Genomic DNA, 7,916 nt, shown 5'->3' with positions numbered 1-7,916 from the left:
TGGGATTTCAGGGAGTGAGCCACTGCACCTAGCCAAAAATTGGTAAATTTTTAAAGAATTAAGACAGGCCAGGTGTGGTGGCTCACGTCTGTAATCCCAGCACTTTGGGAGGCTGAGGCAGGTGGATCACCTTCGGTCAGGAGTTCAAGACCAGCCTGGCCAACATGGTGAAACCCCATCTCTACTAAAAATACAAAAATTAGCCAGGCGAGGTAGCAGGTGCCTGTAATCCTAGCTACTTGGGAGGCTGAGACAGGAGAATCACTTGAACCTGGGAGGTGGAGGTTGCAGTGAGCTGAGATCATGCCACTGCACTCCAGCCTGGGTGACAAAAGCCAACCTCCAATTCAAAGAAAAAAAAAAGAAGAAGAATCGGCCGGGCGCGGTGGCTCAAGCCTGTAATCCCAGCACTTTGGGAGGCCAAGGCAGGTGGATCACGAGGTCAAGAGATCGAGACCACCCTGGTCAACATGGTGAAACCCCGTCTCTACCAAAAATACAAAAAATTAGCTGGGCATGGTGGCGCGTGCCTGTAATCCCAGCGACTCAGGATGCTGAGGCAGGAGAATTGCCTGAACCCAGGAGGCAGAGGTTGCGGTGGCCGAGATCGCGCCATTGCACTCCAGCCTGGGTAACATGAGTGAAACTCCGTCTCAAAAAAAAAAAAAAAGAAGAATCAAGACTTTATCCTGCCATTCCATTCCCCCAAAAAAAAAAAAAGTACTCCAAAAATGTGTGTTTACTTATTGATTTGCTTACATAAAATATGTATATTTACTTATTTAATTGTACAAACTACTGACAAGAAATCTCTCTTCATAGTCAGCTCATATTAGAAGGAATGAGAATCAGAGGAGTATCACTTTGCAGCTCCTGTGAATTACTCTACATAGGCAAGGATCACCAACAGATACTAACATCACAAAAAGGAGACAGCTATATATTACCAGCTGCACAATTTACAATGAAAGTAAACACCACCACCTACAGTCTTGTTAAAAAAAAAAAAAAAAAAAATCAAACCTGATTCTCATCAAGCCTCATGACCTCACTATCAGTTACAGAAACTACGAGAAAAAGGGAACATGTTAAACAACACAATGGGGATGTAGGACATAATGGGCAAATTCCAGACCATGGGAAATTCTACAGGAAAAACAACCTGATTTTTTTGACAAGTAAGTTGCAAGCAATAAAAAAATGAGATGAAAAGGAAAACCTATGAATTGAAAGAAACTTAAGAGACATAATCAATTTTAATGTATGACCCTTACTTGGGTTCTGATTCCAACAAACAGTCAAAAAATATTTTTAGGACCATAGGGAATTCACAGCAATTACTGAATTGGTATTTGATCAAAATCAAGTTCAGTTTTCCAATATGTTAATGTTATTGTGGGTTTTTCAATTCTTTATATTTTAGACGGAAATATTTATGGGTGAAATATTATGTTGTCTGGGATTTGTTCCAAAATAATTCACTGGGGGAGAGGGGTGGCTAGAAATATGGATGAAACTAAATTGACCTTGTGTTTATAATTTTTGAATCAGAATGATGAGTACATAGGAGTTTCTTATATTATTCTCCCTGTTTATATATATGTTTGAAAATCTTCACACAACAAAATTTTTTATTATTTATTAATTTATTTATTTACCTTGAGACAGGGCCCTGCTCTGTTGCCCAGGCTGGAGTGCAGTGACATGATCACAGCTCACTGCAGCCTTGATCTCCCAAGCTCAAGCAATCCTCCTGCCTCAGCTTCCCGAGTAGCTGGGACTACAGATGTGCACCACCACACCCAGCTAATTTTTTTGTTTTTGTTGGAGACAGGGTCTGATCTCAAACTTGGCTCGTCTCAAACTCCTGGGCTCAAGTGATCTTCCCACCTCAGCCTCCCAAAGTGCTGGCATTACAGGCATGAGCCCAAAATTTTTTAAAGATTTAAAAAATTATGCTCTTAAACACTAAGTTGATGCCATCTCATCACCCATCTATTAACCCACAAATAGAGAGTGATTAATTTTCTCCCAGTTTTGAAAAGCAAACATTTATCAATATTATTAATATATTCAAGTCATTCCTCACAAATTGTAACAACTTTCCTCCCCTCTTTCCTGTTCATTGAATATGATTTACCCTCACTCCAGTGAAAATATCACATAATTCCCCTCCTAACCCAGCCAAGAGAATTGAGAGATTCCCAAACACATTCTCAACTCCTTAATGCTGGAAAGGTGTGGCTTAGCTGAGGGAAGGTGGAGGTAATGGATACCAGAAGCTTTTCTCTATTCCTGTTAATGTATTCCCCTTAGAGAAGCTTAACAATAATTTTTCAGCTGAGTGAAAATGGTCCCCTAAGTGATTCTGGTGGACGTGGAGATGCACCCCCAGATCCCCTTCCAGGAAGGACTTGGTGCCCCAGTTGGTGGGTGTGCAGTCAGTGGACAGCTTCAGAGATTGCCTCAGTTGTGGAGAGATGCCTTCCCCAAGGCTGTGCCCTGCCAGGGGCAGCTCACATCATGAAGTGTGGCATGTGGTGACCTGGCCATAGTGACTCAATGCAGGAGAACCCTTGACAGGCTGTTCAGCTCCAGGGTGGTGGTCGGGGTGTCAGTTAAGTCTGCCACACAAGTGGGCATCTCCTCTATCCACTCCCATTTCCTTCCGTTCCCTTCCACAGGCATTTCGGTTCTAGCAAAGCAGTTTGTCCTGAACACTTAACGATCAGCAGGATTCGTGTTACAGCATCTTAGACCTGACCAGTGATCCCAGAGTAGGGCAGGCCTTTCTTGATGCTCTTTCTTGCACTTCCTTGATGAATATTGATGTTGGCAAGTGTTTCACTCACCAGCTTATGCATATGGATTCCAAGATTCTAGGGACGTAGCAATCCCTTTATGGATGCAAGTTCACCCTCAAGAGAAACTCTAGGCCTCATACATGTTTAGAAATTATTGAACATTGCCAGGAGTTTCACACTGAGTGAACTTGAAGAGCAAATCATTCCAAGTCTTGTTCCAGCTGCCATGTTTTCCCTATAACTGGATTGTGAGACACAGTGAGTATCTGGGTTATCAATAATCAAGGAGAGGAAAATGCCATGCTTAGTTTATTTAGTGTAGTGTATTTGCTGGTTTAATTTTAGTTGAGGTGAATATGCAGAAGGACTTCATTATTTTGGTCCCTTTTCACACAAGATCTTCTGTTCTTCAACCATGAATTCTATTAACAAAGAGTTTCTAAGAGATGTAACCATCATGGTCAGAGAGGGAATAATGTATAAATCTTGACCATTCTCATTTGCAGATGATTCCATATTTGATCTTTATATCAGAGCCAGTTGTTTGGGTTTTTTCTTTTTCCCAAATGGCACCTTCAGGATGGTAAGGGATATTTCTTTGCCTGAGTGTTCTAATTAACAGTAGTTATAAAAGGAAAGCAGAATAAAAAAGAATGAAATTCTGATATATGTCATAACCTGGATGAACTTTGAAAACATGCTGAGTTTTCAGAAACATGAAGTTTTCAACCACCAAGACTGCATCTGCCTCGTAAGCACAGAGCCTTGCCTGAGGGGCCACCCACCCACACCTGCCGCCAGCTCACCATGGATGATGATATCGATAAACTCTTTGATAATGGCTCCGGCATGTGCAAGGCTGGCTCTGTGGGCAACGATGCCACCAGGGCTGCCTTCCCCTCCATCGTGGGGCGCCCAAGGCACAGGGAATGATGGTGGGCATGGGTCAGAAAGATTCCTATGTGGGTGATGAGGCCCAGAGCAAGAGAGGCATCCTGACCCTGAAGTACCCACTGAGCATGGCATTATCACCAACTGGGATGACATGGAGAGTAGCTGGCACCACACCTTTTACAACGAGCTGCATGTGGCTCCTGAGGAGCACCCCCTGCTGTTGACTGAGGCCCCCCCGAACCCCAAGGCCAACTGCGAGATGATAACCCAGATCATGTTTGAGACCTTCAACACCTCAGCCATGTAAGTGGCCATCCAGGTCATGCTGTCCCTGTACACTTCCGGCCATACCACTGGCATCGTGATGGACTCCAGTGATGGGGTCACACTGTGCCCATCTATGAGGGGTATGCCGTCCCCCTTGCCATCCTGTGTCTTGACCTGGCTGGCTGGGACCTGACTGACTACCTCATGAAGATCCTCACTGAGCATGGCTATAGCTTCACCACCAAGGCCGAGCGGGAAATTGTACGTGATATCAAGGAGAAGCTGTGTTGCATCACCCTGGACTTCAAGCAGGAGATGGCCACGGCGGCCTTCAGCTACTCCCTGGAGAAGAGCTATGAGCTGCCCGATGCCCAGGTTATCACCATCAGCCTTCCTGGGCATGGAATCCTGTGGCATCCATGAAACTACCTTCAACTCCAACAGGAAGCATGACATGGACATCCGCAAAGACCTGTACGCCAACACAGTGCTGTCTGGTGGTACCACCATGTACCCTGGCATTGCTGACAGGTTCCAGAAGGAGATCACCGCCCTGGCGCCCAGCACGATGAAGATCAAGATCACTGCTCCTCTCGAGCGCAAGTACTCCCTGTGGATCGGCGCCTCCATCCTGGCCTTGCTGTCCATCTTCCAGCAGATGTGGATCAGCAAGCAGGAACACAAGGAGTCCGACCCCTTTATCATCCACCGCAAATGCTTCTAGGCTGACTGTGACTTAGTTGTGTTACACCCTTTCTTGACAAAACCTAACTTGCGAAGAAAGCAAGATGATATTGGCATGGCTTTATTCATTTTTTAATTTTGTTTTGTTTTGTGGCTTGACTTAGGATTTAAAAACTGGAATGGTGTTGGTTGGAGCAGGCATCCCCCAAAGTTCTACAATGCGGCTGAGGACTTTGATTGTACATTGTTCTTTTTTTTTAATAGTCATTCCAGTAGCGTGAGATGCATTGTTACAGGAAGTCCTTCCCCTCCCAAAGGCCACCGCATTTCCCTCTAATTCGAATGGCCCAGTCCTCTCCCGACTCCACACAGGGGAGATAATAGCGTTGCTTTCATGTAAATTATGTAACGCAACATTTTTAAAATATTCAGCTTAATCATTTTTTTTGTTTGTTTTATTTTGAAAGTTTTTAGCCTTTGTGCCTACTCTTTTTTGTCCCTCAATTTGAGATGTATGAAGACTTCTCATTAAGCAGCCAGGGCTTACTTGTACACTGACTTGAGACCAGCTGAATAAAAGTGCACACCTTAAAACAAATGTTTTCAAAAACATGAAGCCAGATACAAAAAGAACAAATATTGTGTGATTCCCCTTACATGAGATACCTGCAGTGGTCAAATGTAGAGAGATGGAAGGTAGAATTGTGCTTACCAGGGATTGGGGTGAAGAGAGAATGGGGAAATTCTCTGCTGTTATTGTTTTTAAAACCCATTATTGGCCGGGCGTGGTGGCTCACACCTATAATCCCAGCACTTTGGGAGGCTGAGGTGGGTGGATCATGAGGTCAGGAGTTCAAGACCAGCCTGACCAACATAGTGAAACCCCATGTCTACTAAAAAGACAAAAATTAGCCAGGTGTGGTGCTGTGTACCTGTAATCCCAGCTACTTGGGAGCCTGAGGCAGAATAGTTTGAACCTGGGAGGCTGAGGTGTCACAAAAAAAAAAAAAAAAAAAAAAAAAAAAGCCATTATTGCTTAATTGGTACAGAATTTCAGTTTGGGAAGATAAAAATGTTCTGGAGATGGATGGTGGTGATGGCTATACAACAATATGAATGTACCTAATGCCACAGAACTGTACACTTAAAAATAGTTAAATGATAAATTTTATGTCACATATATTTTACCACAATTAAAACAAAAGTAAATCAGAAGGTCAGAAGGGCAGTTAGTATCGCAGCACCTGAGGGCCTTGGAAGTTAAACAGACCTGGTCTGAGGTCCTGCTTTGCCACTCAGTAGCCGTGTGACCTTGGTCAAGTAAACTAGCCCCATGGGCTCATCAGTAAAATGGGGATACCCCACATGGTTGTTGGAAGGATTAAATTAGATGGTGTAGGTGATGCCCTTGTCACAGAGCCTGGCACCTGGCGAGTGCTCAGTAAATGCTGGCTGGGATTAGGAAGCAGAATGCACAGTGGTTACACCACCCTGGAGTTGGACCACTTGATGACGAATCCTGGCAATCCACCTCTTACCATCAGAAGGATTGGGCAAATTACTGGACTTCTCTGTGCCCCAGCTGTCTCATTTGTAAAGTAGAGAAAATTATAGGTCCACCTCAGAGCGTTGTTATAAGGATTACAGCATTTCCATTAATGAACACATACATTAACACGTGAAGCACTCAAAAACATGCCTAGCAAGCACTATTTAAATATTCACTTTCATTACTAGGAGCAGTTCTGGGGTAATGGACAAAAACGATCAAATAGCCTTATCAGAATACACACACCAAGTATTTATTTAGGGAATTATGATTTGACTTGTACTGCCTCATTTTAATTGTTGTTTGATATGGTTTGGATTTGTGTCCCTGCCCAAATTTCATGTTGAATTGTAATCTCCATTGTTGGAGAAGGGGCCTGGTGGGAGGTGACTGAATCATGGGGGCAGATTTCCCCTTTGCTGTTCTTATGATAGTGAGTTCTCATGACATCTGGTTGTTTAAGTGTGTAGCACCTGCCCCCTCGAACTCTTCCTTCTGCTCCAGCCATGTAAGACATGCCTCCTTCCTCTTCGCCTTCTGCCATGATTGTAAGTTTCCTGAGGCCTCCCTTGCTACGCTTCCTGTACTTCCTGTACAGCCTGGGGAACCGTGAGTCAATTAAACCTCTTTTCTTTACAAATTACCCAGACTCTGGTACTTCTTTATAGCAATACGAGAACAGACTAATACATTGTTATTATGGTCAGTTAGCACTTCTTAGATGCTTACTATGTCCCAGGCACTCTGCAAAGCACTTTCTAAGCATTGCCTTTTCAAATCCTCTCAACATTCCCCATTTAACAAGACACAGAGCAGATGAGCAGCTTGCCCAAGCGTCAGCCAACTAGAACCACCAGGTGTCTGACTCTAGGTTACATCACTCTACTCTACCTCTTATAATAGCCTGTAGCTGTTGCCAGTGAAAACACATGTACGATAGAACACAAAAAAATGAATAAATAAAGCCTCTGGGATGGGGGTCAATAATTGAGACTGGAACCTGGGATAAAATTGTTATTGCATTAAGCATTAATTTAGAACTAAGCCTCCCAGAGACCAAGGCAAAATGTCATACGGTATCTGACTTTTAAAGAGAAGCCCTGCTTATCCTTCCCTCACCCCAAACCTGGCACATTCCTATACACATTTACTCATAATTAAAATCTAGGCGCAATCTATATTTGCCAGGCACTTTTCAGATTTTCAAAAGATATACTTGCTCCTGACACCAAAGTCTCAGCTAAATTGATGGTGTGGATTCTCATAGGAGGAATATTGAGAGACCTGATCAATGACAGCTTCATGAGAGCTGGTGCAGGGGCTGTGTGACCGCAACCCAAGGGACTATTCTTGGTGTCAGCCCTAGATAAAGGCAGGCAGCAGAGTGTTCAGTCTGTGGGCCCTGGCAGGGGTAGGTACCAGTGGATCATAGGCTCTTTGCCTGACAATGAACTACTGTGATCTGTTCAACTGCAAGTAACCATTAACACCGTCGTGTGGAAAATGATGCATTGCTTTATACTGTACTCTTAAATGGACAAGGAATAGCAGGTCCAAAGATTTAAGAAGAAAGTATAGATGAAATTAAAATTTAAAATCATACCCATTGGCCTAGTGTATTTTCCCTGAAAATTGGGGGAAATACAGAAGCACTAGATTTTAGTAGGAGAACATCTTGGAACAGCTCAGAGAAAAGTAGTGATCACAAAATAAGGTTA

General features: G+C 43.5%; 1 pseudogene; it reads left to right on the top strand.

Moving 5' to 3' along the window:
- The first annotated feature begins 3,611 nt into the window (after nt 1-3,611).
- On the top strand, nt 3,612-4,748 carry LOC108313257 (annotated as a pseudogene).
- The last annotated feature ends 3,168 nt before the right edge of the window (nt 4,749-7,916 follow it).

Source organism: Cebus imitator, unplaced genomic scaffold (assembly GCF_001604975.1).
Source record: "Cebus imitator isolate Cc_AM_T3 unplaced genomic scaffold, Cebus_imitator-1.0 Scaffold135, whole genome shotgun sequence".
Taxonomy (NCBI): Eukaryota; Metazoa; Chordata; class Mammalia; order Primates; family Cebidae; genus Cebus; species Cebus imitator.
This window is presented reverse-complemented; position numbering and strand designations above follow the sequence as displayed.